Here is a 20,955-nt window from a genome sequence, read left to right as displayed (position 1 = left end):
GCTGCTGGAGTAGTGCCAGTTTTTCTTTCTCCTTAATTATTCAATCATGTTCTCTCTAATTCATATTACAAAAACTCACACAGTAGGAGAAATGCTTGAGCAAATTCTTTAGTCTAGGAGGCATGCAAAATTCCAACAATATAGCCTTAATCTACTTAGCTATTTCACGTTCTCCTGTTTCCTCAATATGTAGCATTAGCATAGTGTTTAGGAATATGAGCTTGATTGTCACTCTACCTTAGTTCAAATTCCAACTCCTGTGCTTATTAGTTGTGCTCTTTGAGGCAAGTTACATGAACAATTTGTGCCTTAATTTCTTCATCTATAAAATGGTGATGATTTAATACTAATACCCCATAACTTTATTGAGGAATTGGACCATGCTTATTAGCTCAGATTGTGTAGACTATTGGCTATACCTGGTATGTAATTATCAAGCATCATGGGGGGCTATCTGGGTGGCTATTTCCTAGATAGAAACCTCTTTGCCCCTATGGATCCCTCTGATAAGCATGCAACTTCATCCTTCTTGGCCTGCTATAATAAAATCTTAACTACTCCTGTAGGTCTATCTATAACACAAATCTTCCAATCCTTTCAATCTGTTCAAATGGATAGAATTTCACTTTCTTCCATACTCTGTCGTAAGCCCCTTTCCTCTAAGACTTAAGACCATTAAAGTGATTATATATCCATAATATTATGTTTTCCCCTTTTTTCCACCCATATTAGCCAGTTATTAATTTATTAGTTTAAAGGTGGCAAAATTTCACATTCTATTTTGGATTTTCTAGGTGTATGATGAGAAACAAATCAGAGGAAAGAAGGATGGCAGATACCTCCCTACTCTGCACTGTGGTCATTTGGTAAAAACACTTCAGGGTTTGCTCAGTTAAGAGGTAGTGATTCCAGACCTGCCACTAAATAATGAAATAATATTTGGAAATATGTATTTCTCTGTTTATGTCTCTAAATCACAGGTATGTGCCTGAGGTTCTCATCAAATGGCTGATTACTGCTTAGAATATTCAGTGGTCTGGTGGCTGGCACTAAGAGCTCAGAATAAGCCAGGTTTAACTTTAAGATCCATCTGGACTCTAGAACACAAGTGGTAGATGATAGTACTCATAGAATTCAGTTTCTCTGAGCCTGTACAAACTTCCTGATTTTATTTCAAATTCATTTTATTTTCCATGGGATCAATTTGAGATCAGAGCAAAATATTCAAGTTTATTTTTCTTATTTTTCATTATACTTGCCCAAACTATGAGCCAGATAACTTTCCTTATGCATTTGCATTTCCTACAAATATCATTTTGAATGACATTAAAATCTATGGTAATTAAAATTAATATTGCACAAGTAGCATTTAAAATATAAAGTTTCAAAAAATGAAGAAAATTTTCTATAATGGAGATTTATTTTACCATTTTCAACTTGGAAACCCAAGATTCAAACAAAGGTATTGTTTGAAAGGTATTGTTGGGGTTGGTCATTACTTATGCTACAAATAGCAAAAAAAAAAAAAAAAAAATTTTCTTAGAAAAAAGAATACTGTTCTATTGTAATAATTTAAAGTCTGAACAATTAAATTCTTATTATATTTGCATAGGATTTGCTCTGTAAGAATGTTCTTTTTCTGATTGTTAACATATGTTTATTTCACTTATTTGTGCATAATGAGGTAATATATCTAAAGAATCTTAACCACGTTGATATATATATATATGTAGATAAATATGTACCTCTATATATATGTAAGTGCATGATTTTATATACAGTTATTTTGTTGTGTATATATATTATATATAGTAAACCATATATAGTCATATTATATATTTATATAATAAGTTATTATATAATTTTGTAAAGTTTATGCATTTTATTAATTTGGTGGTGGCCATGTAAGTTAACTGAATAAATATTTCATAGTCTGGCCTTTTAAAATTTTGGGAAGTTAGTCTTTACTGAGGAAATATACTCTAGAAATAGTTAAGAAAAATATATGAAATTTTAAAAACAACTTATTTATCCTTGCTGTTTTCCTATTATATTTTAACTTTGTTTTTAATGCTCAATTTATTCTACTCTTCATAGCAAATAGTGGTTTCCTATTCAGTGACTAGATGTGGGTCTCCTGGAGGAGGCAACACGCAGGGACGGCTGCAATGAGAAGGAGCATCCTAAGTGTTAGTCCTGACATGTGGGTTTTCACCCAGGGCTGCTGAAGACTGTAGAGCTACAGAAAAAAATAAAGTAATTTAAGTTATAGATGCCACGGAAAGCAAGAACATAGGAGCGAATCTAAACTACAGTCTGATGGCAGAAGCAAGGCCATAAATGGGAAAACAAATTCTGTGGTCAGAAGTTGCAGAGATGGAGAGCAAGTTGGATTGTGTGATTTAAGGTAGGTTAGGACCTGGCTGGTCAGAGCAAAGCCAGGGTATTGGAAGCTCATTCTAATGTGGTCTAAGCTGCCCAGTACAGGGCTGAATGGACCTTGTCACATTAGACAAATTCAAGGAACATGTGTATGATACAGAAATTGATGGCTAAGTATAAAAATGTATTAACTTTGAGCACAAGTGCTAATTTAATTTTTAGTGGTTACTTTTTAGTAGCAAATAATTCTTCATGGCTTTAAGCACTGCCTCTATATATTCCAAATAATTACCAACAGTCCACTTCTTTAACTGTAGAACCTGTACCATTTCCAAATAACCAATGTAATTTTTCCTTTGATATTACTTTGTTACCTCAAAACAACAACTATGAATTTGGATTTACCATCTTCCCCTGAGACTGATTTCCCTTGTAATACTGTTTTTCTTTTTTTGTTAGTGGCATCCCATGACTCTATGTACCTCTTCTCAAAATGTTTGATTTCACTTTTATTTATCTCCTTGTTTTATACTTAGGCCTAGAGGTAGTTTGGAAAGTTGTTATCAGTGAGAAAAAGTTTAGTTGATTGAGCATTTTATATTACTACTTTGTATACTTCTGATTTACGTGAAACATTTATATGAACAAGAAGCCAATCAGACTAAGCCTTCCTCATTGTCCTATCGGATCTCCTACATCGACTTCTAGTGAATTTGTGTAGGAAAGCTACCTTACTGGCCAGAATATAGTAACAACCTAGGTGCATTAAAAAAAATGTGAGAAGTGTCCAGTAGGTCAGGCAAACATAAAAACAGGGAACATGGTTTTATTAAATTATCATAAGTTATGGGCCACATTCTTTCAATTTTGAGAAATCAATATACTTTTAATCTTAATGTCTCTGAAATTGGAAAACATAATTTATGTCAAAACAAACTTATATGCTGCTGGACAATGCAGTAAATTATAAAGCCTTTGTCATCTCTGAGCTAATGGAAACACAGTCAAGAATCGAAGGTGTCTATTCAACAGACTGCTACTTGGGAAGGGTTATTTGTCTCAATACCACCAGAGATGGTTGAATTTTAAGTTTGGATCTGCTTTTGTCATTTAAAATGTCCACAAAAAGGATTATACCCTTAGGGAGTATTGGAACTAAAAGTTACTATGAACCTAGACAACTGCCTGTCTTTTGCCATCTAGTATAATTAAGGACAGTAGAAATGGCAAATTTCTCCAAATTGATCACAGACTTGTCAAAACTAGATAAGGTTCTTGGGACGAATTTTTGAGTCTTGAGGGACTATCTCCTTTAATTAAAGCCCTAAAAACATAAAACAAATAACTAGAGTTTAACCGAATAGTGAATGAAGAAAAAATTCTAGTAGTATCTGTTTCAAAGTTATACTGTTCCTTTTTAAATTGCTAAAGAAATCAGGATCATGGGCAGTGGTGATCATTGTGTTGCTTTTCTTAACCACTAGTGGTCAAAATTTATTGGAAGAATCTTTAGACTTGGAAAAAGTCAGGGCTAAGGTGCTGATATTGATGAATAATGTGACATGGGATTTTATGGATAAATGTATGCTATTGTTAAGTAGTTTTAAAATATATGCATTTTAATATATTATAGTCTTTTCTCAAAATGCTATTCTTAAACTGAATATGCCTCAAAAATCAATGCTGTTTTTGCATTAAGGAAATATCGTAAATTAATGGTGTCATTAGAAGGATGATGGCTGCCTTAGAATTCATTTGCTTTACTATTAGAATATAACATTTTTTTCTTTTGGAGACAGGGTCTCACTATATTGCCAAGGCCGGTCTTGAACACCTGGGCTCAATTGATCTTCCAGCCTCAGCCTCCCAAGTAGCTAGGACTACAGGTATGCCACCATGCCCAGCTAATTTCTTTATTTTTATTTTTTAGAGAGACAGGGCCTCACTATGTTGCCCGGCTGGTCTGGAACTCCAGGCCTCAAGTCATCCTCTCTCCACAGGCTCTCAATGTGCTGGGATTACAGGTGTGAGCCACTGTGCCTGGCTTAGAATAGAATATTTTACTTTAAATTATTCATATTTGTATTGTCTTATCTTCCATATTAGACAGGAAGTTTGTTGAAGGAAGAAACCTTAAGTATAATTAATGTGTACATATTAATAAATTGCTTTACATGGAATAGTTGCTTTGTAAATTCTTGATAGGAGGTGAAGGAGTACCTAAACAAAATGGGAAAGTAAGAACTAAAGTGAGATGCTATATTAGAGGCCAGGGAAAGATGTTGATCTGCCTATCCTGACTTTCTGACACTGAGAGGCAAACCTCCAAAATTTCCACCTATCCATTCATTCATTCACTTGCTCACTAAGTCTCCATACATTAGGAAGTAACTGCTTGTATTAACCCTTGGTTTTCAGTGAGAATGCACAGATAAACTATAGTAGTCTAAGAGGGAGGGTTTGTATGACAGACACATACATAATTATATAATAATATACCTGGTACAATGTATAAACATTGGAAAGTATGGGACTTAAAGAGAGGTTCTGGTTTTTCTTATACAAAAAGATACTGAAATGGTGGTGTGTTCAGAGTAATGGCAAACAATTTATTTTCATGACTTCAAGCAATGTTATTTTGTTTATTGAGAATTTTAATAAAAAAGTAATCATTTGTATATCATGGATGTTCAGAAAGAGTAGATATTGTGGTTCAAATCCCTTCACTTTGATTTATTAGCCCTTAGTCTATTTGAAAGCCATGTCACAGAGTACAGCTAATAAAAGCAAGAACATTTGTCTTTGGGCAAGTTTGATCTGAGGTGAGTAACATTAAACGATAGTCTACTGACAAGCAGTGAAACACCACTTCTTTTCGTAGCATTGTTTTGAACGATGGTTGTCCTAACTAGTGGCGGCATCCTTATGTTTTAGAATTCCAATATGATCTAAGATGAGAAGAACCTTTTAATTAGATTTCCAATAGAATCAGGCAAGACCTGCTGCTCATGATCATCTTGACTGCTTATCTTCGACTTAGGCCCAAACAAAACAAAGATAAATAGCAAGACTTGTTAACAATCTGTTTATTTCAACTGCATATTGCCATTTCCTCGGGGCATAGCACATAGCTTTTCCCAGAGTGCTGTGTTTCTCACTTTTAATTTTAGATCAATTTATTCAACTCTTCTGCACCATGGAGCAACCTAGCTGAGGTAAAAAGAAACAAGGAGGTTGGTTTTCTTTTGCCATTCCAGTGCGATGTGCACTGTCTAGGGAATGGACACACTTGAAGCTCAGACTCGAGGGGATGGGGGGGCATGGGCAATATATATAACTTGAACTTTTGTACCCCCATAATGAGCTGAAATAAAAAAAAATAAAAAAAAAATGTTTATTTGAAGAATGAGAAATAAACAAAGAGTCACCAGAAGGAAACTGTGTACTTCCTTCAGCATCTAAAAAGAAAGGCAATATCCAAATACCTACGTTTTTAGTAGCATAGCTACTAAAAAAGTCACAGGAAATATTTTGCATTACCCAAATTAATATGGAGGCTAGCCAGGAATAACATGTGTAAGACAAAGTTGATCATAATATTCTCTTGCAAATGAATAAGCTATTATTTCATCACCTAGATTTGATGATTCCAAAGTTGGAAATAACACACCATGTGAGTTCTTGCCCTCCATAAAATGTCCACTAAGCTAGCTTTAGCTCAACTAACTTATTGCTGAGGAACTATATTAATGTGTTTAATTAGCAACCTCTTTACAAGAAAGCTCTGTCCCTTGTTTACATGTCTTATTTCCACTTTCCATCCTTACCCTATTCCTTACTTTTTAATAGATGCATTAGTACAGGTATTTTTTTATTTGTTTTGTTTTACTTTATTTTTTGAGACAAGGTCTTGCTCTGTTACCTGGACTAAAGTGCAATAACATCATCATAGCTCACTGCAACCTCAAACTCCTGGGCTTAAACAATCCCCTTGCCTCAGCCTCCCAAGTAGCTTGGACTACAGATGCATGCCACCAACCCCAGCTAATTTTTCTATTTTTTTCTATTTTATTTTTTTTATTTCAGAATATTACAGGGATACAAATGTTTTGGTTACATGGATTGCTTTTGTATGCTTGAGTCAAAGTTATAAGTATGTCCATCAACCTGATACTGTATATTGTACTCGTTAGGTATGATTTCACCTATCCTCTCCTCCCCCCTTCTACCTGCATGATTTCCATTGAGTTTTACTTCCATCTGCGCATATGAGTTCTGATCAGTTAGTTTCAATTTAATAGTGAGTACACGTGGTGTTTGTTTTTCCATTCTTGTGATACTTCACTTAGGAGAATGGTCTGCAGTTCCATCCAGATATCCAGATTGTTGCAAAAGGTATTAAATCATTTTTTATAGCAAAGTGGTACTCCATGGTATACATATACCACATTTTATTAATCTACTCATGTATTGATGGGCACTTGGGTTGATTCCACATCTTTGCAATTATGAATTGGGCTGCAATACACATTCTAGTGCAAGTATCTTTTTGATAACATGACTTTTTTTCCTTTGGGTAAATACCTAGTAGCGGGATTGTTGGGTCAAATGGGAGGTCTATTTTTAGTTCTTTGAGGAATTTTCATACTATTTTCCTTAGAGATTGCACTAGTTTGCAGTCCCACCAACGGTGTATAAATGTTCCTTTCTCTCTGCATCAATGCCAGCATCTATTGTTTTGGGACTTTTTGATAAAAGCCATTCTTACAGGGGTTAGATGATATCTTCTTGTGGTTTTGATTTGCATTTCTCTGATGATTAGTGATGCTGAGCATTTTTTCCTATGTTTATTGGCCATTAATCTATCTTCTTTTGAACAGTTTCTGTTCATGTCTTTTGCCCACTTTTTAATGCGGTTGTTTGACTTTTTTCTTGCTGATTTGCTTGAGTTCTTCATAGATTCTGGTTATTAGGCCTTTGTCAGATGTATAGCATGCAAATATTTTCTCCCATTCTGTAGGTTGTCTGTTTGCTCTGTTTCCTTGTCTGCATATAAAATTTTTAATTTAATCAAGTCCCATTTATTTTTTTGGTTGCTGTGACTGTCTTTAGGATCTTCATAAATTCTTTCCCTAGGCCAGTATCTAGAAGAGTTGTTTCAACATTTTCTTTCAGAATTCTTATGGTTTCATGTCTTAGATTTGAGTTTGTTATCCACCTTGAATTAATTCTTGCGAATGGTGAGAGATATGGATCCTGCTTCAAACATCTACATGTGGCTATCCAATTTTCCCAGCACCATTAACCAAGGAGGTGAAAGATCTCTACAAAGAGAATTGTGAATCACTGAGGAAGAAAATTGCAGATGATATAAACAAATGGAAAAACATTATGCTCGTAGTTTGGCAGAATTACCATTTTTATAATGTCTATACTACCCAAACTGATTTACAGATTCAATACAATCCCATAAAAATATTATATGCTTTGTTTGGAGTCAAAAAAGAGCCCAAATAGCCAAAGCAACCTTAAGAAAAAGGAACAAATATGGAGGCATCACTTTACCAAACTTTAAGCTATACTACAAGGCCATAGTAACCCAAACAACATAGTGCTGGCACAAAGATAGCGACGTAGACCAATGGAACAGAGCCAAGAACCCAGATTTCAAATCATCCACATATTGCCATCTCATCTTTGACAAAGTAGACAGAAATGTATACTGGAGAAAAGAATCCCTATTCAATATTTTTCTATTTTTTGTAGGGATGAGGTCCTGCTCTTGCTCAGGCTGGTATCAAACTCCTGGCTTCAAGTGATCCTCCCACTTTGGCCTCCAAAGTGCTAGGATTACAAGCATTAGCCACCATGCCCAGCCAGTACAGGTATTCTTATGTTTTGCATTTCACTGTAGTTTGTGCTAGTTTAAAAAAGAAGTATTTACTATCAATTAAGGTAATGCTTTAGTCACATGTGGCTACCACTAGAGAACTGTCTTAAATTAACTAACCAAGAAATGAATCCGTTTTTTTTTTTAGATCTATGTTTCTTTGTTGCCTGTGCCTTTAATGAAATTCCATTTGTCATGCTCATTAACTTTTTAAATCATATAAAATTTTGAAAGCAAAAGAATTTCATTACAGTATTATTCAGGGTTAACCATTTTGGAATGATATTTATACTGCCTAAATTATACCTGGTCATCCAAGTAGAAACTAATAATGATTGGATAATAAGCAGATGGAAACCAGGTTGCTAAGGAAAGGGAACAGGAAATTAACTCCTTAATTAGATAACCAAGGTTTTTGTCTACATAATGCCAAAATAACTAATTTAATATGTTGAATCAGTTAGACTGGTTTTTATCATGTAAGCAAAACAAAGGACTGATTCCTTGATGCTTTTATTCTTCAATTAGTTCTGGCATTATATAGACAGAACTTAAATATGTTGCAAGCTGCCTTTTCCTTTGTATCTCAGGCAATATTTCCTAGGGAGACTGTCTGAAGGAAAAATAATTTTATCTTTAGCTGTGAAACAATGTCTATATTCACAAATTATTTTGATGATCACTTTGGTTGAGTTTACTGGTAAAGTTAGCCTCCTCTAAATAGTCTACATTGGGTGTGTCTATACATGTGTATGTGATTTACCTAAATTAAAATATTTTACACAGGGAAAATCAATTTTTTAAAAAGTCTAAGCAAGTACATTTATATACTTTAGTCAACAAATACTAACAGGATATAAAAATAACCAGGATTATGGATCCAGAGCTTATCCTAGAAAATCTGTCTTAAGGAGATTACATGATGTCCTCACCTCCTGATTTATCTCGGACCTTTTTCGGGTATTTCTAAAGCTAAGCACCAGAGTCTTCAATTAATTCTAGAAAACTCAATCATTATTGTTTCAAATATTGTCTCTCTTTTATTAATCTCTCTCCCTTCTTCTGAGACTCTTATTGGAACTTTTGTCTGAAAGTTATGTCTCCAGCATTGGTTTTCTAATACTTTTTATGCTTACATTTTTGCTTTGTTACTTTCTGAAACATTTCCTAGACTCCATCTTTGACTTCTGTAAAGTTTTTCATTACTTCTACTGCATTTTTAATCACCGAGATCTCCTTTCTGTTCTCCCAAGCATTGCTTTCTATTGCAGTGTTTTCTTATTTTATGGTTTGCCATCTTTCCTATTTCTTTATGGATACTAATTATTGTATCAGATAGCTTTCTTTCCAGGTATCCTCTCTGTATCCTTCAAGGTGCTCATTAGTACATATTTGCTTTCCTGTCTATCTCTATATTAGAGGTTTTCCCTAGATGTGTGCTCATTTTTGGTTGTCTGCACATAAGTGTAAGTATTGGAAGCTTCTGAGTACTATTGACTATAAGCTTTATTGGAGAGTAATGTGGCCAGGGCTTTCATTTGGAAAACTTCTATAGCAGAATTGTAGGTCTTTCAAGTGAGATTGTCATATTTCCAGATTTCTCTGGAGGATACAGGTCTAATTGCCAGCATTCCAGGAGCCAGTTAAGGTAAAAGGAATGGGGTGTTGGGTAGGAGTTGAAGTGACATGTTTACATTCATTTAATTTCTCTTTTTGTTTTTTGTTATTTAAAAAAAAATACTGCCCTACCTTCAAATGTGTTTAATATCCCAAAGTGAGAGACTCAGGAGTCTTACAAAGGAAGGCACCTATATAGAATAGGGACTAGAATCTGGAGAAGCTAATTACTTAACAAATTTCAACAAATTCTTCTTATTTAATATCCCATCATTGACATTCATGTGTAACTGGCAGAGCCAATTCTATGAGCTTCGGGTAATTTTGAAGTAGAAAATGGGTTCATTCTCTATTCTTCCCACTTCCAGTTTAGCTGTATGCTTTGTTGGCTCAGCCTCTCTCTGTTACCACTTGCCACCTTTTGGAAGCTATTTTCCAGCTTCCAAAATCTTGCTGTTATTTCCTCTCTTGTCCTCATTGTTCTTATGGGTTTATTAACCTTGTTGCAGGGTTTCAGAAGAAAGAGAGATTGTAAGCAATTATTTAATCTGCATAATTTATCTGAAAATTTCCAGGGAATTTTTAACTTTATTACATTTTTATCTTCTAGAAGGCCTTCTATCATATTTCAAAACCCCAAGTTTATTTGTCTAACTATTTTCATTGTACTTTTATATTCTGTGCCCAGTAATTCCAATATATGAAGTATTGTAGATCTGATTCTGTTGTCAGTTGTTTCTCCTGTTTCTTACACACACAGATATTTCCTTGTATATTTTGTGATTTTTGGAGAAGTGTGAATTGTCCTTACTTCTACCGATGCTCTGGGATTACAGACTATTTAAAACTAAATGTCATCTGTTTCCATCCTCTGCAATTTCCTTCCTTGGCATTTCGTATTTCTCCCTGTAGAGGTCTTTTGTCTCCTTGGTTAAATATATTACTAGGTATTTTATTTTCTTTGTTGCTATTGTTAAAGGTTTTGAGTCTTTGATTTGATTCTCCACTTAACTGTTGTGGCGTATATGAATGCTGCTGATTTTTGTACATTGATTTTGTAAACTGAGACTTCACTGAATTTATTTAACAATTCCAGGAGTCTCTTGGCAGAATCTTTGGGTTTTTCTAGAAATAAGATCATATCATCAACAAAGAGCAATAATAGCTTGACCTCTTCTTTCCCCATTTGGATACTGTTGCTTTCCTTCTCTTGCCTGATTGCTCTGACTAGGACTTCCAGCATTATGTTGAACAGAACTGGTGACAGTGAGCAATCTTGTCTGGTTCCAGTTATAAGTGAGAATGCTCTCAATTTTTCCCCATTCAGTATGACATTGGCTGTCAGTCTGTCATATATGGCTTTTATAATATTGAGTTATGTTCCATCTATGCCTATCTTGTTAAGAGTTCTTATCATAAGAGGGTGCTTAATTTTGTCAAATGCTTTTTATCATCCATTGAGAGGATCATATCATTTTGTTTTTGCCTCTATTTATGTGATGAATCACATTTATAGATTTGCATATGTTTAACCATCCTTGCATCTCTGGGATGAAGCCATCTGGTCATGGTGGATTATTTTTTTGATGTGCACCTGAATTCAGTTTGCCAGGATTTTACTGAGAATTTATGCATGTAATTTTCTTAAGGGATATTGGTCTGTAGTTTTCTTTTATTGTTGTGTCCTTTCCTGGCTTTGGTATCAAGGTGATAGTGGCTTCGTAGAATGAGTTAGGGAGGATTCCTTCCTTCTCTATGTTATAAAATAATTTCTGCAGTATAGGTACCAGTTCTTTCTTGTATGCCTGGTAAAATTTGGCTGTGAAACTATCTGGTCCAGTACTTTTCTTTTTGTTGGAAGATTTTTTTATTGCTGCTTCAATTTTGTTACTTGATATTGGTCCGTTCAGGTGTTCTATTTGTTCCTAATTGAGCCTATGGAGTCTGTATGCTTCCAAGAAATTGTGCATTTCCTCAACATTTTCAAGTTTATGTGCTCAGAGATTTTTTTATAGTATTCAGAGTTGATATTTTGTATTTCCATGGTATCAGTTTTAATAGCTCCTTTTTCACTTCTGATTGAGTTTACTAGTGTCCTTTGTTTTATGTTTCTGGTTAATATAGTGAGAGGCCTGCCAATGTTGCATATCTTTTCGAAAAATCAAATTTTTATTTTATAAATGTTCTGCATAATTCTTTTGGAATCGATTTAATTTAGTTCAGCCTTGGTCTTATCTATTTCTTTTCTTCTGCTGGCTTTGGAATTGGTTTGCTTTTCCTTTTCCAATTCCTTGAGATGATTCACTGTCAAAATATCTATACTACCCAAAGTGATTTACAGATTCAATGCAATCTCCATTAAAATACTAAAGTCATTTTTCACAGATCTAGAAAAAATAATTCTATACTTTGTTTGGAACCAGAAAATACCCTATATAGCCAACGCAGCCTTAAGAAAAAAGAACATATTGAGAGGCATCAATTTACCAGACTTCAAGCTATACTACAAGGCTCTAGTAACCAAAACAGCCTGGCACTGGCAGAAGAACAGAGACATAGACCAATGGATCAGAACAGAGAACCCAGATATTGCTATCAGATTTTTGACAAAGCAGACAAAAACATATACTGGGGAATAGTGCTGAGAAAATTTTATAGCCACGTGTAGAAGACTGAAAAAGGGTCTGCACCTCTCACCGCTCGTAAAAGTCAGCTCACCATGGATAACAGACTTAAATCTAAGGCATGAAACAATAAGAATTCTAGAGGAAAATGTTGGAAAAACTCTTTTAGATATCGACCTAGGCAAAGAATTTATGAAGAAGACTCCAAAGACAATAAGCAACAAAAATAAATAAATAAATGGGACTTGATTATATTAAAAAGCTTCTGTACAGCCAAAAGAAATAATCAATAGAGTGAACAGACAACATACAGAATGGGAGAAAATATTTGCATGCAAATCAAAACCACAATGAGATATCACCTAACACCAGTGAGAATGGCTCTTATCAAAAAGTCTCAAAACAATAGATGCTGGTGTGGATCCCAAGAGACAGGAACACTTATACACTGTTGGTGATACTGCAAACTAGTACAACCTCTATGAAAGCAGTATAGAGATATCTCAAAGAAACAAAAGTTGACCTATCATTTGACCCAGCAATCCCACTAGTGGGTGCTTATACCAAGGAAAAAGAGATTTTTTGTAAAAAAGACACTTGCACTCCAATATTTATAATAGCACAATTCACAATTGCAAAGATGTGAAATAACCCAAGTGCTCATCAATCCATGAGTGGATTAATAAAATGTGGTATATGTGTACCATGGAGTACTATTCAGCCATAAAAGAATGGTGAACTAATACCTTTTGAAACAATCAGGATGGAACTGGAGACAATTGTTCTAAGTGAAGTATCACAAGAATGGAAAAACAAACATCACATGTACTCAATACTAAATTGGAGCTAAACAATCAACATTTATGTGCACAAAACTCCATGGAAATTAAGCAGGTGCGGGGGGGGGGGGGAAGGGGATAAGTAAATTCACACCCAACAGGTACAGTGGACATTATCTGGGTGATGGACACACTTATAACTTTGACTCAAACTGTAAAAAAGCTAATTATGTAACGAAAATGTTTGTACCCCATAATATTCTGAAATAAAAAAAAAAACAACTAAATCTCAGCATGAGTTTTGCTGTAACATCTGTTAGGAATAAGGCCTGGCTTGTGCTTATGAATTCTTTTTTTTTTTTTTTTTTGAGACAGAGTCTTGCTCTGTCACCTGGGTTAGAGTGCCGTGGCATCATCATAACTCACAGCAACCTCAACCTCCTGGGCTCAAGTGATTCTCCTGCTTCAGTAGCTGGGATTACAGGCATGTGCCATCATACCCAGCTAATTTTTCTTTTTTAGTAGAGATGGGATCTTGCTCTTGCTCAGGCTGGTCTCAAACTCCTGACCTCAAGCGATCCTCCCGCCTTGGCCTCCCACAGTGCTGGGATTACAGGTGTGAGCCACTGTGCCCAGCCCTTATGAATTCTTAATGCATATTTTTTTTCTTCTCCAACTAGGATCAATGCTTGAGAAGAAATTTTTTTCTTTTTTTGGGAGGAGATAAATTATTTTTGTCTACCCTTATTCTGAAAATGGAATACTTTGGAGAACTTAGATGAGTGTCTTATTAGAATCCCCAAATTGGGGGTTACCTTTTATCCCCTGCATCTTGAGAGGACATATAAACCAAGTGGAATATCACCCAGGTTAAGTAAATGCCCTTGGGATGAAGATAGCTTCAATCTTTTATTTACCATTTAGATTCTCACTTTCACTTTGTTTTAGGTGACAAATTTTTACATCATTTCTGTCTTGTGGAAGTTTTAAAAAATATATTTTTAAACATTTATCTAGGTAGATTGCTTTCAGTGGTAGGGTTGGTCATGACAATTAGCTATTGTCTCACCTTTGGTGCTTTCTTGTAAAAATATGAGGTCTACAGACTTTAGTTTTTCTGCCTTGTTTGTTTTATTCTCTTTTTCTGGCAATATCATCCATATTTATAGATTCCCCAGATATCTATGTTTTGAGGACTTCCAGATATGTGTCTCTAGTCCAGATCTTTTCATTGAGCTCCAGAACCACCTCTCACAGCATGTCTAGGGCATCTTTATTTAGTCCTCTTAATAGCTTCAAACTTGAGAAGTTTTTGTGTTGATGCTATTGATTGTTGTTTTGTATTTATTTTTAATTTTTTTCAGGAAGATTTCCCCTTTCTGTTATCCTTATTTTGGATATCTGCCCACTTTCAAAAACCAGATTCATTGTATTAATAGTTATATTTAGTATTATCACTTCTCTCAACAGCTACATCCAATTAATCACTAAATCCTGATGACTCTATCTTCTTATTGGCCCTCCTTTCTTTTGCTTTTCTATTTCCTTGGCCACTTTTTGGAAAGCCAATTAAATTCTCTTAACTAGCTTTCCTTTTCCTACCTAAATTTTCACTATCTTCTCCTTCTAATGTGTAAACTTGGTATTATTTCCTTTATTAAAGTCCTTTCTGTAACTTCCAATTGCCTTCAAAGAAAAGCCACATTTTTTAGTACTCAAAATCCTCTTCAATCTGACTTTGACAGTTTTTAGTCTCATTTTCTGCTACTTAGATTTTAAGCTCTAGCAATATTAAGCTATTTACAATTCTTCACATCTACATTCTTTTTCATACATTTGTATGCCTCTGTATACCCCTACCAGACACCTCTTGGCACCTTGACAAGGTCCTTCCTTTACTTTGTGTTACCTCCATTGACTCAAATATCATATTATACTAGTTTGCTTAAGATTTTCCTCATCTCTTAGACTACCAACTACTTGGATTATGCTTTTTCTTCTTTATTTTTCTCATGTAAGTTCCTAACACATAGCAGACACTCAATACATTTTGAATTTATGAATGAATGAATTTATTAGAATGTTTGGAACAGAACTGTGTCTCCAGACTTTTTTCATTTTGCTTTTTGCTGTGTAATATGAACCAAATTTAATAAAAAGAATCGGTTTTCATAGAAATGCTTTCTATGTCCTAATAATTTTAAAGCTGTCTTGGAAACTTCTGATCTCACAATATCATAACCTCAGGGCTGGAAAAGAGTCTAGAGGGTATTTAATCCTCGCCTTCCAACAGACAGAATTTCTGCACTATTTCTCTGATATGTGTTTTTCCAGATTGTATTTGGATAACTTAGGGATTGTGAAAACGAGGAAATCATTGGGCCTCTTCTTCTATCTTTGTATAATTATTACTATGGAAAAGTTCTTATTTTATACCAAATCTAAATATCTCTTTCTACAAGTTTCACCCAAGTAAAACCCCAAAGACAAAACAGACATATTTAATACCTCTTCCATAAAATAGCTGTTCAAGAATTTGAAGACAGCTTATGTGCTTCACTCAAGTGTTCTCTATCTCAGCTTAAAATATATAAAATTATTTTAACTTCCTTCAGGTAACATTTATTGACCTCTCTCTATGCTGTTCTCCATCACCTCTATGTTTCCATCTATAAGGATATTCTACTAAATGGAACTCAAGCCTTGAGGATTGTCTGATTTAAAAGAAATTGACTTGGATTCTCTTGTTATTATTTCTAAATAGTTTGATAAATCCTAATTTTGCATATCTTTATACTCATTGCTATTTTCCTCTTATAAAATCAATTACCTTTTTATTATAAATAAATTGAAACAACACAGAGTTGTAAACATAATGTACATTCTTCATAATTCTACCTTCCAGACATTAATTACCATTGTTAACAGTTTAGTATGTGATCTTGTACCACATAACAACATTTTGATCAATGATTAACTGAATATATTGCAGTGGTCCCTTAAGATTGTGATGGAGTGGAAAAGTTCCTATTGCCTAGTGAGGTTGTAGCTGTCATAATGTTGTAGTACAATGTATTACTCATAATGTTGTAGTACAATGTATTACTCATAATGTTGTAGCACAATGTCTGTGATGATGCTGGTGTAAACAAACCTACTGTGTGGCCAGTTGTATAAAAGTATAGCACATACAATTATGTATAGTATGTAATACTTGATAATGATAATAAATGACTGTTAAACTGTTTTATATATTTACTATACAATAATTTTTGTCATTATTTTAGAGTGTACTTCTTCTACTAACTAAAAAATGTCAATTGTAAAATAGTGTCAATTAGGTCCTTCAGGAGGTGTTGAGGAAGAAGGCATTGTTATCAAAGGAAATTACAGCTCCATGCACCTTACTGCCCCTGAAGACCTTCATATGGGACAAGATGTGGAGGTGATAAAAAGAGTGATATTGATGATGTTGACCTCATATAGGCCTAGGCTAATGTGAGTTTGTGTCCCAGTTTTAAATAAAAACATTTAAAAAGTAAAAAAATAAAATGAAAATTATAAAAGTCCAAAAGTTAAAAATAATTAAAAAGCCTATAAACATTTACAATAAGCTAATACTAATTTATTATCAAAAAAAGAAAAATTTTTTAAATAAACTTAGTGTAGCCTAGGTATACAGTGTTTATAAAGTCTACAGTAGTCTACAGTAATATCCCAGGACTTCACATTCACATTTCAACAGTCCTACGAGCTCCATTCATGTTAAGCACCCTATACAGGTATACCATTTTTTATCTTTTACATCATATTTTTTACTGTACTTTTTCTATATAGATATGTTTAGATACACAAACACTTACCATTGTGTTATAATTTCCTACAATATTCAGTACAGTAATACACTGCACAGGTTTGTAGCCTAGGAGCAATAGGCTATGCCAAATAGCCTAGAAGCTTAGTAGGCTGCACCATCTAAGTTTGTGTAAATATGCTCTATGATGTTTGCACAATGGAAGCATCATTTAATGATGCGTTTTTCAAAATGTAACCCCATTACTAAGTAATACATGACTGTATATATTTTTCAGAATATTTTAATATTTATAAAATATATATATTTATGAATGCTAAATATGTATATTTTACCAAAATATTTACTAACATTGGATCACACTATATATAGTATTTTGTAACTTGCTAATTTTACTGAACATTGTGATTATACTGTTATATATTTTGGTTACCTTTACATATCAGTATATGTAACATTAGTTGATTCTTTTTAAAAGGTGAAAAATATTCTACTCTTTAAATGCATTGTCACTTATTTAAATAATTTATTGATGCTATTTCCAATTATTGGAATCATAAACAATTCAATAAAAGTCATTGAGCATTTGCAATATGCACAGCATTGTGCCAACCACTGGAGCTAAGGAGACGAATACAGAGATGAATAGAATAATCACTGCCACCAGGGAGCACAAGATCTAGTGTAATAGAGCAATGAGTTGATAAATATAATACAATACAAATGCTGTCTCAGAAATATGCCCAGGGACACAGAGGAGGCAGACCTATGGGTATTCAGATAAACGTTGCAATGTTTATGTTGCATATTGAAACATAAGTAAGAGGTAACCATAGAGAAAAGGTATTTCATGTTGCTGGGAGGGAAATATTTAAAGTTATACTATTATACAAAATCATTGAATATTTGAGGAACTGCAAGTAGTTTAATGTGTTATGCATGGTAGAACTCTGTAGGAGATGACACTTGTGAAGTAGGCAGGGGTTAGCTAATGAGGTGCCCGTTGTGCCATATCACAAACTTTTGATCTTACGGGCAATATGGAGCCAGATTAGATAAGGGGAGAGAGCAAGGGAAAGTATAAAATGCAGCAGTGGCTGATGGAAATAGTCTTCTTAAAGAAAATTCTACAGGCAGTGATGTTTTGCCTGGCTTCCCTCACTTGGGCTTATCAGATGACATTTTTGCCCTGACTATATCACCTTGGATATTACTAGTGTAGAGTGTCAGTGTATTAGGACAGAGTGTGGGATCACCTCCTAAATAAACTACTTTTACCTAAATTCTTGTTTCAGGATCTCTTTCTCAAGCTAACTGAAGTACTGGTCAATAAAATCTTGGCCAAAATAGTCAAGTTTATCTATCAATCCAATCACCTACCTATTTATCTATATCAATGGCAAGAAAGTTTTTTTTTTTTTTTATTTTGCTCCAGGCTTGAAAGGATAAAACTTTTAATAGAAAATGACTGCTCAAGTGATGGATAATTTGGTTTTAAGGAATCAAACCCATCTATAGAAACTCAAGTTGAAAGAAGAGAATCTCAGGAAACCAAGTTTATCTGGGCTACATTTGAACAAAAATCACTAGACATCTATTCTCTTTTATTCTGTGGCTGAGTTGCCATTCATATATTTCTTCACATTGGTTCTCTTTTTTTTTGCTGCAGCTTGACTTCCAAAGTGAGAATCTTAGGATTGGCACTCTTATAATGTTTATTTGCACCTGGTATGTGATTAAAATGGCACCAACTCTGGTCCTAAGAATCCACAGTGTCTCCAGAGACTGAATCAGTCTATTTGGTTCAGTTTTAAAGTTTAATTTATTTTTATAGTTTATGGAGGTATAATGGACATCTTACATATTGCTCATATTTAAAAGTAAAATTTGGTAAAACTTGATCTATACATACACCAATAAAACCATCACCACATTCAAGATGATGAACATGTGCACGACCCTCAAGTTTCCTCATGTCTCTCTGTAACCTCCTGTCTCCAACCTTCACCTTCCCTGGCCCCTCTCTCCTCTCCCTCTTTATCTGCTCTCACCATAGATGAGTTTGCACTTTATATAATTTTATATAAGTGGAGTTATATAATATATATTCTTCTTTGCCTTGTTTCTTTAATTCATATAATTCACCCATATCATGTGTATCAGTAGTTCATATCTTTTTAATTGCTATAAAATATCCTATTTTATGGGTATACCACAATTTGTTTATCCATTGACATTAGAGCTGTTGGATATTTGGGACATTTGGGTTGTTTCCAGTTTTAGGCTATTAAAAATAATGTTACTATCAGTATGTATTTATGTGTCTTTGTAAAAATATACATATATTTTAATTTGACTTTGGTAAATACCTAAACATAAAATGACCATGTCATATGGTAGGTATATGTTTAACTTCTTGAGAAATCACTAAACCTTTTTTCATAAGTGGTTGTAGCATCTGATGTTTTGACCTGCAGTGGATGAGCATTGCAGTTGTTTTACACTTGGCAAGGTCAGTCTTTAATCTTAGCCTTTCTAACAATTGTGTGTATTGGTATCTCAATCTTGTTTTAATTTGCATTTGCCTAATTACTAATAATGTTCAGCAACTATTTCTATGCTGATTTGCCATGTGCAAATCTTCAGTGGAATGGGTTCATTCAAAGCCTTGGTCTATTCTTTTTAAATTGGGTTGCTTGGTTTCTTATTACTGAGCTTAGTTTTACTTTATTAAAATATAATTCACATGACATGCAACTAGCCATTTTAAAGTATATAATTCAGTGGTTTTTAGTATATACACAATGTTGTGCAATGTTTAATACTATCTACCCCAGAACATTTACATCACCCTATAAAGAAACCCCATACCTAGTAACAATCACTCCCAAATTTCCCTTCCTTCCCTTGTCTCTGACAAAACACTAATCTACATTCTGTAATTATCTCTAGATAGTATGTTTTCGCATTCATTTAATAGTGTCTGATGAAGATATTAAATGCCTTCAAATATCCGAATGAGTTATTGCACATCATGAATGTCATTTTTACAAGGTTTCAGATAATCTGTGTCTTAGAAGTTTAGAAAGCTTTCATTTAAAAATTTGGGTGCATTTGGAGGAATGATGAAGAAGAAATGTTATTTTTTTCATATAGTTCAGCTTGAAAATCCTCAAACTTATCCTTTTCTCTTGCATATATGTACATTTATATTTGTGTTTTTATGATGAGAAATATACAAGAAAAATATAAGCAAAGACTGGCATGAGCTAATAACTCATAATTTCAAATATATTTTTGAATGAATTAGTGACATATTTTATGTTAAAATAATAAGAGAAAGTAAATAAATATAATCTGGCCATCTGATTGAAGAAATGTAGGTGTAATGGTCTATTTTTAAATATTAGATCATTGAATATAGTGAAAAAAAGACCAAAAATATTATATAATTATTCAGGTTAAAGTCACAGTTTAACTGCTATCAATGTGTACACTACGTGGGAGTTTTAAGCACATAGATGAATTGTAGAGTAGAACCATTATGTTCATGTCATGTGTAAAATAGTGTATGTGATTGCAAGATATTAAATCATGAGATAAGTTAACCGTAGTTTCCTTGGAAACAATGATGAATAAAATAACTCATTACACTGAATTAACCTGAGGTAATAGAGCTAATGAATTATCTTTCACCTACATGTCTATCTATTATTCCTCTAGGTCTTTTCAGAATGATATCACCTGAGCTGTCAATCTTCCCTGCAGATTCTTATAACTCAGGGTTAATGACATGCTTTCAAATTGTAGAGAAGCTGTCTTTTATTTTTTTACTTTCTTCTTTGTTGA

The sequence above is a fragment of the Eulemur rufifrons genome, chromosome 7, assembly GCF_041146395.1.
Source record: "Eulemur rufifrons isolate Redbay chromosome 7, OSU_ERuf_1, whole genome shotgun sequence".
Lineage (NCBI taxonomy): Eukaryota > Metazoa > Chordata > Mammalia > Primates > Lemuridae > Eulemur > Eulemur rufifrons.
This window is presented reverse-complemented; position numbering follows the sequence as displayed.